Source organism: Cavia porcellus, unplaced genomic scaffold, assembly GCF_034190915.1.
Source record: "Cavia porcellus strain 051 isolate PalLab524CR breed Dunkin Hartley unplaced genomic scaffold, mCavPor4.1 scaffold_3, whole genome shotgun sequence".
Lineage (NCBI taxonomy): Eukaryota > Metazoa > Chordata > Mammalia > Rodentia > Caviidae > Cavia > Cavia porcellus.
The window spans coordinates 42762046-42780569 of NW_026947486.1; the positions used below are offsets into that span (position 1 = coordinate 42762046).

Sequence of the window (18524 nt, forward strand, 5' to 3'; positions counted from 1 at the left end):
AAACAAAGGCAAATCAGGCATACCTATCTATCCCTCTTGCTCTGTACCTGATCTAAGAAATTTCTTAGTTTTAAAACTGTTCAGTGCCAGTGGCAGTAAACTAGAGGTGGGAGGAAGTGGCCTGAATCAAGTTAACCACTCTTAAAGTGTTACCTGCGTCCTTTTCCTCATAATCCTGTGATCCCTACACCATATTTAGCTATGAGCTTTCTTTTTTTAGAACTTCAGTTTGCATATCTCTGAAAATGTTGTCTGGCTTGAGAAGATGCTCATTCTTGAAACTTGTTCCTGAAATCCAGCAGCCACAGAGCCTTGGACAAAACACTTGTAAATTGTATTACTTTTCAGTAGCAGGACATTGGAGAAGGGACAGAAGAATGACTCTACGTATGGCACACAAGAACTAAATCCTAATGATCTGAAGGGCAGAAAAACAATCAAGATAAAGAGTGAAAGAGCTTTACCAGCTTTATATTTCTTAGCAAAATATACCTCCAGGGATGTAAGCTACAATTTTCTCCAACTGCATGGCTAAGCACAAAATTAAAACAATAATCAAAGAGCCCAAATATCTGACTTTTAACATTTAGAAGACAATAGAGAAAAATCAAAGGGCAGATTGGTACTGCCCCAACAATATTGTTTGGGGCTGAGGTTCTAATTGTTTAAGATCCTGAATCAGTGTTAAAAAAGAGATGTGTCACCTCCAGGGATATACAGAGGCAAGTAATGGCCCAGAAAAATCTCAGCCTCAGGGCCCTAGGGCAAAGAAGTCTGAGAAATTTCATAGTCTCTACTCAGTCATGTAGGCAACCTCCCTTAGCAGGAAAACATGACTGTTTTATTCAAAATCCACTGTAAATATTTCTTTCTCCATATCTGCAATACACTTATGAAGCTCATAGATTAAAGTCTTTACTTTGCTTAGCAACAACAAATGGTACATTAACAAAGGCACTTAGGTTATTTTCTTCCCTTCCCTACATACACAAATGATTAGCCTCAGACCTAGAAGGGAAGAGAGAGCCAGGAGTTTGGGGCCTTTTTGAGAGTGAAAAAGTGAGAGAGAAAAGAGAAAAGTAAAATATCAAGTTCCCTTTCTATTAAAGTCCATAGATGTTATCAAGTCTTGCATTTATAAAAGGCCATTTTTCTCTCATTTTATTCCCTAGACTAAATTCTATCTAAAATTCATTTCATAGCACTTTACCTATTGACATTTCAGTTAAAGGTTTAAGGTCCATTAGGAGAGCTCAAATGTTACTTCCTCCTATCACTGCTGCCTGAAATAAGACCACAACCCATCTCACAGTTGTGAAACAAGTCAAGAAAGGAGTGCAAGTAAATTAAGCAATAAGTCTAAATGCAGTATATACAAAACAGAAACATAAAGCACTGCCATTAAAAAACAAAAATGTCCCATTGAAGAAACCTAAATATAAAAACCTTGCAATCTTCTCTACTCTCAAATTTTAACACAGCTAAAGTAAACAACAATAGGTATAAACAACCAGTAAACAATGGACACTAATTTTAGATTACCTAAATGAGTCACAATCCAGAATCCAGTGGAAAACACTTAGGAGTGCCATGAAACAAAAGCAAATTTATACCTCCTTCCAAAGGTCTAATTAGGACCTCTAACATACAAGAGACAATACTTCCAATTTGGTAGATGTCAGATGTGCCAAAGTTGCTTTCCCTGAAATCAAAGAATGCATTCCAAAACACAAAGGAGTTTATGATAAAGAAAGGTTTACTGGTTAATAAGATGTGGAATAAGAATGAAGAATAGAAATAGCTCCTGAGAAACGGTGGGGAAGGGGGAGTCCAAAATGGATTGCCCTGAAGCATTTTAAGTTGATCTGATCCCAGTTATTAATTCTTGTAATATTTCCAGTACAACTAAAGTTTTGTTTGTAAGATCTTTGCCTAAAACTATGTCTTCTAGAGTTTTACCTATTCTGTCAGCAGATTAAGTTCCTTTGCTTTTGTATTTAAATGTTTGATCCATTTTAGGAATTTAGTTTCATGCCTGGTGAGAGATATGGGTCTAGATTCAATTTTCTGCATGTCAAAAATCAACACAATTTATTAAGGAGGCTTTTTTCCAGTGAAGGTGTTTGGCCTGTTTGTCAACGATAAGGTATTTCAGTGTGTAGTTGGTTCTTCATTTTTTATTCTGTTTCATTGATCCTTGGATAAAGTTTTTCATGTTTGGGTAATACCATGCTGTTTTTAACACCTTGGATTTGTAGTATAACTTCAACTTGGAGATGCCTCCTGCCTTGCCATTTTGCCCAGAATTGCTTCAGCTACTGTAGGTCTTTTCAGATTCTGTAGGAATTTTAGGGGTTTGTCTTTTCCAGCTTTGTGAGGTATGCTATGGGTATTTTGATTTGGGTTGTTTTAAATCTGTATAAAAGTCATGGAAGTATGGCCATTTTCACTGTACTAGTTCTGCCTATCCAAGACTAGGGGATACCTTGCCATTTTTTGATATCTCCTCCTATCTCCTTTATCAGTACAGTAGGTTTCAATGTATAAGTCTGATTACTAAATATTCCATTTTTCTTTATGCTATTGTGAAAGTATTGTTTGCATAAATTCTCTCTCAGTGAGTTTCTTATTAGTATACAAAAATGCTGTTGACTTTTGAGTGTTGACTTTGTATTGTACTCCACTGAAAAATTTAGCTATTAATTCTAGGGGTATTTTGGTGGAGTTTTGGGGTCTTCTATGTACAATACCATGTCCTCTGCAAATAATGATGCTTTAATTTCTTTCTTCCCTATCTTTATTCTTTTATTTCTTCTGTCTAATTGCTCTGGCCAATGTTTCCAGAGGTGTATTAAACAGGAATGGTGATAATGAGCATCCTTACTTTTTCCCTGATTTTAGAGTTAAAACTTTCTGGTTTTGACCATTTAGAATGATGTGGGCTGTTGATTTCTTATAGATGGCTTTTAACAGATTGAGATAAAGACCTATTCCAATTTTCTGTAGGGATTTTTAAGCATGAATGGGTGTAGGACTTAGCCAAATGTTCTTTCTGCAACTATTGAGATGATAATGTGGTTATTGTCCTTGGCTCTGTTAAGATAATATATTACATTTATTGATTTGTGTATGTTGAGCAATACCTATACTTGTCATTTTGTATAATATCCTTGATGCATTTTGCTTGCCAGCATCTTACTGAGGATTTTTGCATCTGTGTTCATTAAAGAGATTGGTTTGTAGTTGTCTTTTTTGGTTGGATCCATAGCTGGCTGCAGTATCAGAATAATGCTTGCCTTCAAGAATGAATTTGGGGGTAATGCTTTCTCTTTCAATTTCATTAAAGTGTTTGAGAATTAGTGTCATTAGATTTTCTCTTGTAGAATTCAGTAGTGAATCCTTCAAATGCTGAGCTTTCCTTTGTTGGTATTTTATTACTTCAATTTCATTGATTGATATTGGGTTATTTGGAATGTTTATATATTCTTGATTCATCTTTGGTAATTCATAAATATCTAGGAATCTGTCCATTTCTTTTGGGTTTTATATCTTATTAGAGTGCAGGTCCCTGAAATAAGTATTAATGATTTTCTGGATTTCTGCAGGATCCACTGAGATTTTGTTTTCAGTCCTAATTGTATGTAGTTGGGTGTCTTCATTACTTTTAAAAATATATATAAATATATAACATATATATAAAGATGACTAGAGATTTGTGTATTTTATATAGTATTTCAAGGAACCAATTTTTTGATTTATTGATTCTTTGTATTGTTTTCTTAGCCTCAATTGTATTAATTTCTATTCTGATCTTTGTAATTTCCACTCTTTTATGTATTGTGTGGTTAGACTGCTATTTTCTTTCTAGAAACTTGAGGTTGAACATTATATTATTTATTTGAGCTTGCTGTATTTCTCTGATGTGGGATTTCACTGCTACAAAGTTCCTTCATAAGACTGTTTTCATTGCCTTCTATAAGTCCCATTATGTCATATTGGTATTGCCATTTAGTTATAGAATCTGTCAAATTTCCTCTAACTTCATTTCTGACCCATCAGTTGTTCAGGGGGCTGTTTTTTATTCCCACATGTTTATGTAGTTTTTCTGGTTTATTTTGCCTTTGACTTCAAGAATCATTGCACTATGATATGATAATATCCATAAAATGATTTCATTTCCTTTGCATTTAAATAAGCACATTCTATGAGCTAGTAGGGTGTAGTGTATTTTTTAGGAAGATCTTTGTGCTCCTGAGAAGAATGTGAATTTTGTTGTTGGGTGGAACATTCTGTACATATCTACTAAGTCTATTTGTTCAAAGCTTTGATTCAGTGCTAATTGTTTGTCTGTTTGGTCTGTCTTTTGTGACACTGAGGTATTGAGGTCCTTTATTAAATTTTTATTTGGTGCTTATTGGATTTTTCATATCTACAGTATTCATTTTATATAGCTTGTGTCAGTATTTGATACATATATATTTATGATTGTTATCTTTTCATATTGGATTTTCTCTTAAGAAGTATGTAGTGGCATTGTCTTCAGATCAGTCTTGGCTTGAAATGTACTTTGTGTGCAAATAGTATAGCTATCTCTGGTTTTTTTTTCCATCTTCCTGTGATATGGAGTGTTATTTTATCCTTTCTCTTTGAGTTTATGAACTTATTTTTGATTTAGTGTGTTTCTTGTATGCACCACATTGTTGAATCTTGTTTCCTGATCCATTCTGCCAATGTTGTTTTTTTGATTGATAAGGTGGGACCATTCACATTGATGGTTATAAATGACATGTATTGACTCATTCTTGTTTTGTTATTTTGCTGTTGTTGATTCCCTTTCTTCCCCTTTTGTAGCTGCTTGCCTTGCCTGGTGCATTCTATTGAGATTCATGGAACTGCTATCTTTTTCTATAATATTCATAGACAATTTTAGAGAATTACTTTTGTGTTTATGAATTTCTTTAGGTGTTATTTATCATGGAAGTATCTTATTTCTTCATCAATTTTGAAAGATATTTTTGTGGAGTACATCAATCTGTGTTGGAGATTTTTATCTAAAGCTTGAGATACTTTACTCCAAGCTCTCCTTTACTTGAGGGTGTGTTACCAACTCTGCTGTGATTCTGATTGGCTTTCTTTTATAAGTGACTCATTTGTTTTCTCTAACCACTTTTAATATTCTTTTCTTGTGTTGAATTTCTGGAATCTTTTACATGCATTTATGTAGTATTTTTCTGATCATATATATACTTCACTTGTCTGTATGTCAAATTATATTTCCATGCTTTGGAATTATCTACTATTACTTCTGTGAGCAGGTTTTTTTAAAATGACCTTTGTGTTATCTTTTGATTCATTGATCCCAGTTAATCTAATATTAGTTATGTTTGCACCATCAATTATTGGATTTATTTTTCACAGTCCCTTCCCATTTGAAAGAGTTCTTTCATTTAATGATTGCCAAGTCCAACCCTATCTTGCTGATCTGATATTCTGTCTTCACATTTTGTATATTTTCTGTAGAATTTTTAATGTCCTGGATTTTTATTTTTATGTGTTTTATGGAATCCAGTTATTTTCTATTTTTACCATTGATGGTCTCCATGTCTTTTCTATGTTCTTCTAATTTTTTGTCTATATCTGTTCTAGATTCACTTGCAATTTCCTGCATTATTGTCATCAACTTGTTTTTGTCCAGAGGTTTATTGATCTGCTTTTTCCTTCTTCTGCTACCAATTTATAAAATTCAGCAAGGCCATTTTTCATTTTTCTTACTTCCATGCTACCTAGATTGGCGTTAGTTGAACTGGGGGGTTATAGGTTATATCTTGTGTCCATTTTCTAATTTTCTTTCTTTTTTTTTTTTTTTTTTTTTGCTGTTTTCTGCTTTGAAGCTTGTAAACTGCATATTGTAGGGGTTTTTTTAGTACTATTGAGGCCCCTGTAGCAAATAACTATTTTTCAGAGATATCTTTTTCTTTTAGGTTTGTATCTGGCTTTTGGCTTTTGTGGCTGTCCCAGTTATTAAGTTTGAAGTGTTGCTGCCTCTTTGGCCCATCACTCAGTTCTTTGATACTGGATTACAGTATGGTTTATGACACCCAGACAATCTAAGTATTGCATAACTATGTCACTTTGGCTAAAGTAGTACAATCAGTAATAACAGTAGCATGAAGCCTAGACTAGAAAACTATAAACTGCGCACTCAGATTATGAACAGGCCAAAAAACCCAAATACTTACAGACGTTTAGCTGATCAATCGGTGAAAAAATAATTTGGAGGGGGTCCCCCATTAATCCCAGACAATCCCCCAAATCTTGTAATGCACAAATGAGCCCCCAAGCTCAAGTTCAAAAAATAAGGCAAAAACATATTTTAAAAAGCAGCACTGATTTATTTTACCCTGGGCCCAGCAGCACAGTGCAGTAGGAGATTGCAAAACCTGTGTCTGACCTAACTTGCCCCCCCCACAGTACCTATCACAGCTCCTAAAGTAAAGGTCATGGGCATGGATCAGGAGATAGGCTAATGGGGAAGATCCTGTTTTCCTCAGCAGAGAATAGAGAAGTCTAGCAGCAATTAACAACCTTTGTTTCCCTTAGGAGAGGCCAGGGAAGTCTCCTGGGAATTTACAATTCTTTCTTTACAGAGGACAGCATTGAGTAACATATCAATTAGGTCACCCAGAGGTTCTCCCTGGGGGAAGGGAAACATATATACAGTAGGGCCACATTACAGATATTTTGGTATAATACAAATATAACAAAGCTATTTTTTCTAGAGTACAACAATAACTATTAATTTGCCAATTTTATTTATAGGCACATGATCTATAATTAATGACAAAATCTAAAACAAATCAGACAAATACATGCAGTAAATATTCACTTGAAATAGCGATTTTACCCTACAAGGTGAAAACTTAAAAGTGGTAAGAGGAAAAAACAGATAAATTATAAATAAAGAGGTTAAAATCAAGACTGGAAGACAAGGGAAGTTTATCCAAATCTTAGGAAACTGGTAAAGAAGGCAGGAGTAGGAAAATATGAAAGGAAATAATGAAGAACAAAACAATATAAAAACTAAAAACAACATTCACTCAAAAGTAAAAACAAGCAAATCAAAGAATACATATTCTCTGTGACTTTAAGCTTGTGGTTATCTGCTGAGGTATGTAATTTTGTTTTAGTACCCAATTAGAGACATTCTTCTGCTTTTACTGGTATAAAAAGAAGGCAGTCAGAGCCAAGTTCCATACAAGATAATCACAGAAAGACTGCAATAGGAATAGTGCAGGATGCTGGTTCAGGTATGTCTTAGTTACATCTACTCATCACTGAGACAAAATAACTAAAGCCCAAAGTGGGGAAAACAAATGTTTATTTCTTACAGTTTTTGGAGGTTTCAGTCCATACTCATTTGGCTCCAAGGCAGGCTGATATGGCAGGGCTGCAGTTCCTGGAAGCTGCAAACAGCAAGCTGGAAACAGCAAAAGAGCAAGACACACTTACTTCCTGCCATTACATTACATCCTGGCTCCACCCTGATGTGAGTGTAGCACTGACACCATCAATCCAAATACTAGACAATGAACCACTCACAAATGCATAATTCAAATGCATGAGGCCTGAGGGCCACCCACATAAACCATGACATTACATCCCTGGCCCCCAGGATTCATGTACATCCTTTATACAAAAAAATTTAGTCCATCTCCAAGAATTGCCAAAGTCCTAACAGTTTCAGCATGGCTGAATAGTCCAAGTCCCAAGTCTCCTCCAAGATCTATGGCAAACTCTTAACTGTAACCCCCCATACAAATGAAACAAGGTGAAACATTTCTGAAATGCAAAGGCACAAGGTAAACATTACCATTCCAAAAGTTACAAACAGGGAAATACAAAGCATTGGAAACAAAGCAAGTTCAACATCTAGCAGGACAAACATTAAGTCCTAGAGTTCCATGCTCAGCCTCTGAAGAAATCTGGTTGCAAGCTCCAAAAGGCTTGGGTGATTCCACCCCAGTGGCACTTCCAGTGATTTCAACTCCTGCAGCTTTTCTCTTAAATCCTCTCTGCTCACCTTTTGCAGCTTTCCTTGGATCATCCATGTTCTTGGCTTTTCAAAACTTCTGTGGTCTCCACTGCACCTTTGGCTTCACCCTTCCATCTTCACAAATTGCCCTCTCAGGGGCACACAGCTTGGCCTCCCAGGCTCTTTACAATAGAGGGGGAAGTCGTCTTACCCCCAGAATTTGTGCATATTCCTTGCACCTAAAATCAGCACCTTGTGGATGCCACCAAGGCCTGCTGCCAGCTGAATCATTAGCCAGGCTTTTCTCTCTCTTGGCTCTAAGGGTCAATTGCCTGGATCATTGGGCTCTGTGAACCTGATTGCAAAGAAAAGCTTCTCTATTTTGCTGCCATTCTGGAACCTCATGTGGCCTCTGTCATCATTCTGGAGCATGGTGCTCTGCAGCTTTCTACTCTGAGAAAATTCTTTCACCTTTGCAGTGAGGTTGCAAAGGGTGGGGACCTGCTTCCTGGGATTCCCTGGGGCCATCTTTCTTATCTCTCTTTTTCTCCTCAGCAATAAAAATCTCAACACTGTCTTTATAGTCCACAGCATTCCTGGAATTTTCCTTCTGGCCAAACTTACAGTATTGCAAATTATCCTGCTGGGTGCTTTGTTCTTGATTCTGAAAGCCCCCAACAATAGCCATGCCACAGCCTCAACATTGGATTGCTTTTTAATTTCTTTTTCAAGATTAATCAGTCTATTGCCCTTTGTCTCAGTCTCAGGCAAAGTCTCTGGGCAGGAGCAAAATGCAGACAAACTTTCTGCCAAGCCATAACACACATCATGTGGAGCCCAACAACCAATACAGTCCTTCTTCCCAGCAGAAACCTCCCAAGCCTGGTCTTTACCATGAAGCTTTCTATCAGCCTTCTGGTCTCTGGAGCTCTGACCAGAAGCTCCTCTACAGAACAGCCTAAGCTGCTACAGCTCTATGCATCCAGGCGACATGTCTGAACCTTTCCAAATTCTGTCCACAAGCCATCTCTAAAGCCTCTCAAAAACATGGTCAGATATAGTCACAGCAGATAACCCCACTCTTTAGTACCAAATTCTGTCTTTATTACTTTTTACTCATTGCTGAGACAAAATGCCTAAATCCCAAAGTGGGGAAAGGAAATGTTTATTTCTTACAGTTTTTGGAGTTTTCAGTCTGTACTCATTTGGCCCCAAGGCAGGCTGGCATGGCAGGGCCGCAGTTCACAGTGGATGCAAACAGCAAGACAGAAACAGGCAAAAGAGCAAGACATACCTTCTTCCTGCCATTGCATTACATCCTGGCTCCACCCCTATGTGGGTGGAGCACCATCAATCTAAGCACTATACAATGAACCATCACAAAGGCACAATGCAAACTCATGAGGCTTGTGGGCCACAGACATAAATCACGACAAAGTACTTTGAAAATCTACAGAACTTTAGGCTGATCTTATTTTCTGGTAATGGGATGGGGACTTTAGTTTTCCAGTTGCCCACACTTTGGATGTCTATGTTTATTATAACCATGATTTCTGGCCTTGGATATCTCTTGTGGTTGTTCTTCACTCAATCACTGTGGGATTTCAACACTGGTAGCCCTGAGATGAAGCAAACCCACAACTGCTCTGTGTCCTGGGTTCATTTGGCTTTTTCCTAAACTGGAATCCCACAAAGCACACTCTCCAGTGGCTATGGAAGTTGTTTGAACTGGAGTCACACACCAGTTGTAGCACCTAACATGCAGGGTTCCAATCTACTGATCTTTGTCCTTGCAAGCCTTTGGAGTCATGCCCCTCTGTGTCCCTGTAGATTCAATCCTCCTGTCTCAAACTATGAGTCATGAGGTGGGGTTGAAGTGCAAATTGCCACATCTTTTTTCTGCATTTGGATCCGACCCTTCACTTTCTCGGTAGGCTCCAATTTTCCCTTAGATTCTTATTGGGTCCTGAGGATATTATGTTCCTCTTTCTTTTCTTCACTAAGTTGTTATTTTTCTGTGCGTGTACATCAATACTTGGAGAGGTTGATTTGTTGCTGCTTATTATTGTCACATCTTCCCAGAAGTCCTGACAATGTCTTTCGAAAAATAAAACATACATTTACTCAGGCTCTGTGTCTAGGAATACTTAAGTTAACATAATCAGTTTTCCTCTACATATCAAAAAATTCAGAAATTGTTTCACTTTATTGACTCAATGGCTGCAACAAGAACTCTACCTAGTGGCATCCTTTTCTAAAATGTTAGATGAAGTTGTTGCTGGATGGCCACCCTGCTTGAGAGTAGTAGCAGCTATATCTATGTTAATAGTAGTTGTAAAATCTCACATTGTGGCAAAAGTAGATATCTTGATTCTCCACCAGTGCAAAGACAAAATATACTTTTGGTTGATAATACAAATGGCTTATTATCAGGTCATGCTTCCCTAATATAAAGACTCCGCTAGTATCAATTCTGCCTTACTGATGTCTACAGTTCCAGTGTTAGCCATTCTTGTGATTTCTTAGCTCTATGCAAGCAGCCAGGACAACAGCAATCTGACCTACAAGACCTCAAGAAAGTCTGGTTCACTCATGGAAGCCGCTTTGTCTATGAAGCACTTCAACAGATAGGTTATGCAATTGTCACTTTGCAATAGGTTACTGAGGCCAAACCCTTTCCCCTAGGGACTTCTCAAAAATCAGAGCTTATTGACCTTAATTAAGCATTAATATTTGGAAAAGGCAAAAAGATAAATATTCGCACTGCCTTTCTGTTTCACATGCCCATTCAGCAATCTCAAAAAAGGGCTTGTGAGCTAATAACTTATCTATAAAGCACAAGCAGGAAATTCTACAACTCTAGAAGCAGTCTATCTTCCTAAGCAGATAAACCTATTTGAGACATTGTATAGGATCCCTTTTTGTCTTCTGCTATTGTAGTAGATCCAGAGACCACAAGACTATTATTCTACCTGTTTATCTAGTCCAAGTACAACAGGCTGTCCAACTGTATGGGAACAAATTGTTGTCAAATCCAAACCCAGAGGGATCACCTTGTGTCCATTTGGAGACCAAGTGTTAATTAAGATTTGAAAATATGGCATCCCTGAAGAGCAGTTAAAACCAAAATGGAACAGTTCCTTTCATTAACTCTTCCCACATCCATTGGAGTAAATGTGGCAGAGACAGCTTGATTCATCTTTCTAGGATAGAACCAGCTATAGTTGAACTGTATGAGGAAAAAGAACACACAAAGCAAAAAAAGTTACTTCTGTGAGCCTCTGGATGACCTGAGGCTACTTTTCAAACAGCAAGTCTTCAGTAGTAATCCAAATGCAGATAAGTAGTGTCTGTGACCTATAAACCACTGAAGTTTAAATATAGTAGTGGGACTCCTGTTTTTTGTTTGTTTGCTTTTGGTACTGGGAATCAAACACAGGACCTCATGCTTTCCAACAGGCACATATGCCACTAAGGTAATTCCACATCCCCAAGGACTCCTGTTTTTAACACAGTGTAGGTAGTTCTTTTAGGCCTACAGCTCTCAGGTACTTAGTTCCCTAATATCCCTCTTTTCCATACTTTTTCCATCATAGAAAGTGTGTAAATATGATATACTCCTTCTCATACTTAGGCTATACATCCTCAATCTAATACTAAAGTTACTTACTGACAAATTCACAAAGTTTTTTCCATTGAACAGGCCTCTCAAAATTACTCCACATGTGGGTACCAAGTCCTTTCTTATTGTCTTTTGACAGGATTTTCTCAACTCAGCTAGTGTCATAATATTCTAAAACATTTGGAAAACACATAATGTCCAGTAGATAGTGCCTACAGTACCTTTCATCCAGAAGTAGCTATATGAAGACATACAGCTCCACAGATTCATCAACCCATAACAAACTATGTGGAGTTTAAATCCCTCAGGTGTAGGAATTTGGCTGGGCAAGTGAATGTGGCCTGTTAGTCTTGGAGATCCAGAACACATGCACAGAACAGTGTCTAAGCCCTGAATCTAGTACCAATCTATGAGTGCTATCTTCACTTCTTCTGGCACAAGATCGAACTGGTTTTCAATAGAAAGGCTTAGATCTGACCTCAGAAATGGGGCATACAAGACAGCTGCCATTGATCTTGTGGACATCACTTTCTTTCTTTCTCAGTGGACTGCTCTGATCTCTTAGAGAGAACGTCATTTCCTACTTTAATTGGCCCACATTCTACAGAGTACACTTTCTTTCCTACTTTTAATATCTTTAATACATTTAATGCACTGATACCTTTTGGACATTTTTGTCCAATTCTTTGTTCACAACAAGAATAAAAAAGGCCCAGACACTGATAAAAGATCTTTGTGACTTACATGGAGAAACTAATAGGTAGTTTGCCCTTGCAAAATAGAAGGATGTGTGACTTTGAGTAGAGCAAATTTCTTAGCTTAAGGAAATTCCTGGGAAGGGAATTAGTTGTGAATTTTGAAAAATAATATTCCAAGCAGCTGCAGGAATGAGTGCTTAAGTCCTTTATATGGAATGAATATGACACACCATAGTACTGTTATCCATCACATTTTCCTTCCTTTTGATTCAATCCTTCACTTTCATACTACCATCTTTTTTTTTTGCCTTTTTCCTTTTTATCGGTACCAGGGATCGAACTCAAGACTGCCTGCTTTCAAGGCAGGCTCTTTTGCAACTGAGCTAAATCCCCAGCCCCCCATACTACCATCTTTAGTTTCTTTTCAGTTTCTTCCTGAACTCCCTCCTGTTTTCTTCTCTCTCCTTCCCCTTTCCCTACCTATCTTTACCTTTTTTCTTTTTGTTTCTTTCTGTATACTGATGAATGAAAGCAGGGCCTTTACATTGAGCTACATCCTCAGCCTCTGCTTTTTTTGAAACAGGATTTCGCTAATTGCCCATGTCAAATTTGAACTTGTAGTCTTCCTGTCTCAGCCTCCCACAATCCTGGACAGGCATGTGCAACTGTGTCTGGTTTATTTATTTTTTGTCTTTTTGAGACAGGGTCTCACTATGCAGTTCAGGCTGGCCTTGAACTCACTTTGTAGCCCAGGCTGCTCTTCAACTCACAATGATCCTCCTGCTTCAGCCTCCCGAGTGCTGGGATTACAGTCATGTACCACCATGCTTGGCTCCTGTGCCTGGTTTTGAGTGGTTTCTTTCACTCATCCCATGCCTTGCTCTTCACTAGTAAGGATTCAGCAGACTTGTGCTGTCTTTATCTTCAGTTTTTTGTTTGTTTGTTTGTTTTTTTTGTCTTTTTCTTTTCTATTGGTACCAGGGATCGAACTCATGACTGCCTGCTTGCAAGGCAGGCACTTATGCTGCTGAGCTAAATCCCCAGCCCCTCTCTTCAGTTTTGAAACAAAATTTTGTGGATGATTAAGATCTACAGGCACAAAGAAATGAGGGCAGCTGACTAGCCACTATGACCCGAGAATCATAATATCTCAGTAATTAATAATCATATTTACAAATTCTCTTTTATACATGTTCTACTGTATTATATAAAACCCACATGTCCTTTCCCATGTACCATACCAAGAATTGTTTGGGATCTACAGAGAAGGTTTTGTACTCCATAAGTAAATTGACTTCAAACAGCTTCTAATATGTATGTGAAAGTAATTACATTTTTTTGAAACCTCAATATTTGAGAACATCATGGCGTTATAGTTTGCATCTCAAATCTCTCTCAAAAAAGCATGTATTAAAGGCTTCATTGCCAGCTGATGGGCTTTTGGAAGGTGACAGGACATTAAGGTTCTAAATTCATCAGTGAATTAATCCAATAATGGACTTACATTTGATAGCATTACTGGATGGTGGTAAAATCCTAGGACAGTGATGGCAAAACTTTTAGAGACGAAGCCCCTGAACTGTAACCCCAAACCTCCTTATTAATCACCAAGTGCTCCTATGTGTACTTTCATCCCATTCTTGGATGCTGGGATGTTGCTAAGGTGATTTGGCTCACATACCAACAGAGAGGGCTCTGTGTGCCCTCTCTCAACTGCAGCACACACACCATAGATTTGCCCCCACTGTCCTAGGACATCATACCTAGTTGAAAAGAGGGGGTCATGGAAGTATGACATTGGAAACTGTATTTTGTCTCCAGAATCCTCTGCCTTCTCTCAGCTACTGTCTTAGTTACTTTTCTTCTTGCTGAGACAAAATATCTAAATCCCAAAGATAAGGAAGAAAAGCTTTATTTAGCTCACAGTTTGTAGAGGTTTCAGTCCATAATTGGTTTGCTCCAAGGAAGAATGGCACATGGCCTGGTGCAACAGTTCATGGTGATGGAAGATAGTAAAAGCAATAAGATAGAGTACAAGACAATCCTCTTTCTCTCCCTTATATTGTATGTAGGCTACTTACCTTAGGATGGGTGTAGCACTCATAATCTTAATCTCAGCATTAGACCATGAATCAATCTAAAACTCTACATTCACTTGCCTCTGAAAAGCCTACCCTTATGACCACATGAAGCTTTGGGGGATATTCAGACACAACAGCTGCCATGTGTTGAACAGGTTTCCTCAACGATACTGTTCTACCATGATATTTCTTTTTTATTTTTAAAATTAATTCTATTGGTACATTTTAGATACATGTCTTAGGTACTTTTTACTCGTTGCTGAGACAAAATGTCTGAAGCCCAAGTTGGGAAAGGAAAGGTTTATTTCTTACAGTTTTTGGAGGTTTTAGTCCACACTCAGTTGCTACAAGGCAGGCAGGCATGGCTGGGATGCAGTTCACGGCGGCTGCAAACAGCAAACAGGAATCAGCAAAGAGCAAGACACACCTTCTTCCTGCCATTGCATTACATCCAGGCTCCACCCCTATGTGGGTGTAGCACTGACACCATCAATCCACACACTATACAATGAGCCATCACAAATGAACAATGCAAATTCATGAGGCCTGGGGGCCACAGACATAAATCATGACAATACACATAATGATAACATTCATCATATGGAATTTGTACCTGTACATGATATAGCTTGATATTTCTTCTTTCTCCTTTCCTCCCCTCCCTTCAATCCCTCTTCCCCTCCTTATTTAGAAAGCATTGTTGCAATTTTTTCCATCTCTTCCCTTGTTTTCTTTTTCCTTTCCTTCCTTTCTACCACCCATCTCTCTAGATTTCTTTCCTATTTGAGCATTTTCTTTTCTATTTCACAGTTAGGTGACATGTCCAGCTTTGTTTCTATATGATGATGCATTTGCACATTATACACTTTGTTTCCTTTTTTCCATTCCCCTCTATTCCCTTCAATTCCCCTTTCCCTCCGGTTATGAAGCTGTGCTTCCATTTTATCCTATTTTCTTATTTGCCTCACCACAGAACTAAAAGAAATGGAACCACCTGGCCATATAGTGAAACCTTTAAAACCATGAGCCATAATAAACCTTCCTTCCTTTGCTTTAATCAGGAATTTGGTCTCAGTGATGGAAAATTGTGTAACACACATGCATTAAGTTGTAAGAAATTATACTAAGTGAAATAAGCCAGAAAAAATAAGATATACTATATGCTCTGACTTATATTAATGGATCAAAGACCTGGTTTTTGAGTGAATAAACAGAGAATGGTGATTGTTCAGATTGGTCGCACGAGGAGACAGTGGTCAAATGTACAAATTTTGAGTTACAAAATGAGTTTAGGTCTACTGATTAGCATGGTGACTATAGTTAGTTAACTATAGTTAACAAACTGTATGTTTGATATTTGCTAAGAGAATAGATCTTGGGTGTGTTAATCAGACATGAAAAATGGTAACTATAAGAGGTGATGGTTGCTTTATTGTGGTAATCATGTTACAATATAAGTGCACATCAAATCATTACAAGGTACACCTTAAATATATGTATAAAATTTATTTGTCAATTATATCACAGTAAACCTGGAAATAAGCAAATAGAAAGGATTAGGCATTAAATAAAAAAGTTTTGTATGCAGCAGGAATAGACAGTAAACAATATAATTGGAAAAGATGCAAGAATAAACATTTTGAGATCTATAATAAAAGTCAAGGTGAGGTATACATCTGAAAGGTGATACAGATATTCATTTGAAAAGTAAATCATAGCATTTATTTATTGGCTATATTTTAATTAGAATATTTTTATAAGAAATTATAAGAAATTTAAAATTATAGTGCAGAGACTTAATCACCACAGTCAACTTGAATTAAGGGATTCTGGGGGTTTAGCCCACAAATGACTGCTAAAGATTTTATCAGAGAACAAAGTAGTAATATAAGATTATACTAGGGTTCCTTAGATCAATTGTATAGCATAATTTTTGGTTTATAATTTGAATATAATACTAGGTGAGATGCTCTTTGGCACATACATAAAGTACAGTAAAGGATGGTATGTAGTATGAAAATATAATGTAAAATAGGAGCACCCAACTATAAAAGACAAACACTAATGGACGTGAAAAACCAAATACACAAGAACACAATTGTAATAGGAGACCTCAAAACCCCACAGATAAATCAACTACACAAAAAATCAGCAAAGAAATAACAGAGCTGAATCACACCTGTGAACGAATGGACTTAGAGGATATTTACAGAGTGTTCCATGCAACCACATCAGAAAATACATTCTTCTTAGCTGCACATGGGAAATTTGCCAAAATAGACCATATATTAACTCATAAAACACTCTTAAGTAAATGTAAAGGAAGCAAAATTATCCCATGCATAATATCATATCATAGTCCATTAAAATTGGAAATCAATGGCAAAAAACCCCACAATATCTGCATAAATACAGGGAAATAAAATAACAAACTTCTGAACAACCAGTGGGTTACAGATTAAAATAAAGAATAAATAAAACAATATCTAAAATGAAAATGCAGAAACAACATGGTAACCTATGGGACACAATCAAAGCAGTTCTAAGAGGGAAATATATAGCAATAACTAATCACATCAAGAAAATGGAACAAGCACAAATATGTAACCTAATGCTACATCTCAAGCTTCTAGAAAAGGAAGAGCAAGTCAAACATAGAGCTCACAGAAGAGAGGAAACTGTTAAGATTAGAGCAGAAATTAATGCAATTGAAACCAAAAACACAGCACAAAAAATTAATGAATAAAAGACCTGGTTTTTGAGTGAATAAACAATTGATAAACCTCTTGCCAATCTTATCAAGAAAAAGAAAGAAAAACTCAAATCCATGCAATAAGGACTGAAAAGAGGGAAATTACTACAGATCCCATGGAAATTCAAAAGATCATGATGAATATCTACTTTGAAAACCGCTACCCACATAGAGAGGAAAACACAGATGAAATGGATAGATTTCTAGAAACATGAACTACCAAAGCTCAATCAAGAAGATATAACAATTTTGAATAACCCAATGTCAGCTACTGAAATCAAAAATGTGATTAAAAACTTACCAACAAAGAAAAGTCCAGGTGCTGATAGATTCATGCCTGAATTAAAAAAAAGAAATTTGGAGAAGGTTTAATGTGAACACTCCTTAAGCTCTTCAATGAAATTGAAAGAAAATCAGTTCTCTCTAAATCATTCTTGAAGGCAAGTATTACACTGATACCAAAACCAGAGAAAGACCTAACCTAAAAGGAGAACTATAGGCCAATCTCACTAATGAACATTGATGCAAAGATTCTCAATAAAATAATGGCAAATATAATAAAGCAAATCATCAAGAAGATTATACACCATGACCAAGTGAAATTTATTCCAAGAATGCAGGGATGTTTTAACATACACAAATCAATACATGCAATATACCACATCAACAGAGCCAAAAATAAAAATCACAGGATCATCTCAGTAGATGCAGAAAAAGCTTTTGATAAAGTCCAACACTTGTTTATGATAAAAACCCTACAAAAACTCGAAATACATGGTGTCTATTTCAATCTCATAAAGGCCACTTGTGACAATCCAATAGCCAATACTATATTACATGGACAAAAACTGATAGCATTTACTCTAAATTCAGGAATAAGACAAGGATGCTCACCTGGTATCACCACTTCTATTCAATATAGTTCTAGAAATACTAGCCAGAACAATCAGACAAGAGGGAGAAATAGAAGGAATAAAAATATGAAAAGGATTAAATTATCATTATTTGCAGATGACATGATATTCTATATAGAAGAACCAAAAATCTCCATTAAAAGACTACTAGAGGTAATAAACAAATTCATCACCATATCTGGATACAAAGTTAACATTCAAAAATTAATAGCATTCCTGTACACAAACAAGAAACTCACTAAGAGAGAAATTATGGAAATATCACCTTTCATAATAGCATTAAAAAAAATCAGATACTTAGGAATCAACCTAACCAAGAATGTAAAAGATCTATATGCTGAAAATTGTACTACTCTTAAAAAGGAAATTGAAGAGGATATTAGAAAACGGAAGTATATTCCTTGCTGTTGGCTAGGAACAACCAA

At 36.7% G+C, this 18524-nt stretch overlaps 1 long non-coding RNA gene across 1 annotated transcript in view; it reads right to left on the reverse strand.

Moving 5' to 3' along the window:
* The window catches only part of LOC134475464 (uncharacterized), a 40939-nt gene extending 26116 nt beyond the window's left edge, over positions 1-14823 (reverse strand). Inside the window, exons 1-2 of the long non-coding RNA XR_010046598.1 lie at positions 14746-14823; positions 7389-7477 (exon numbers count right to left, since the gene is read on the reverse strand). This is a non-coding gene — a long non-coding RNA (uncharacterized LOC134475464). The remainder of the gene's footprint in view (positions 1-7388; positions 7478-14745) is intronic.
* Positions 14824-18524: the final 3701 nt, after the last annotated feature.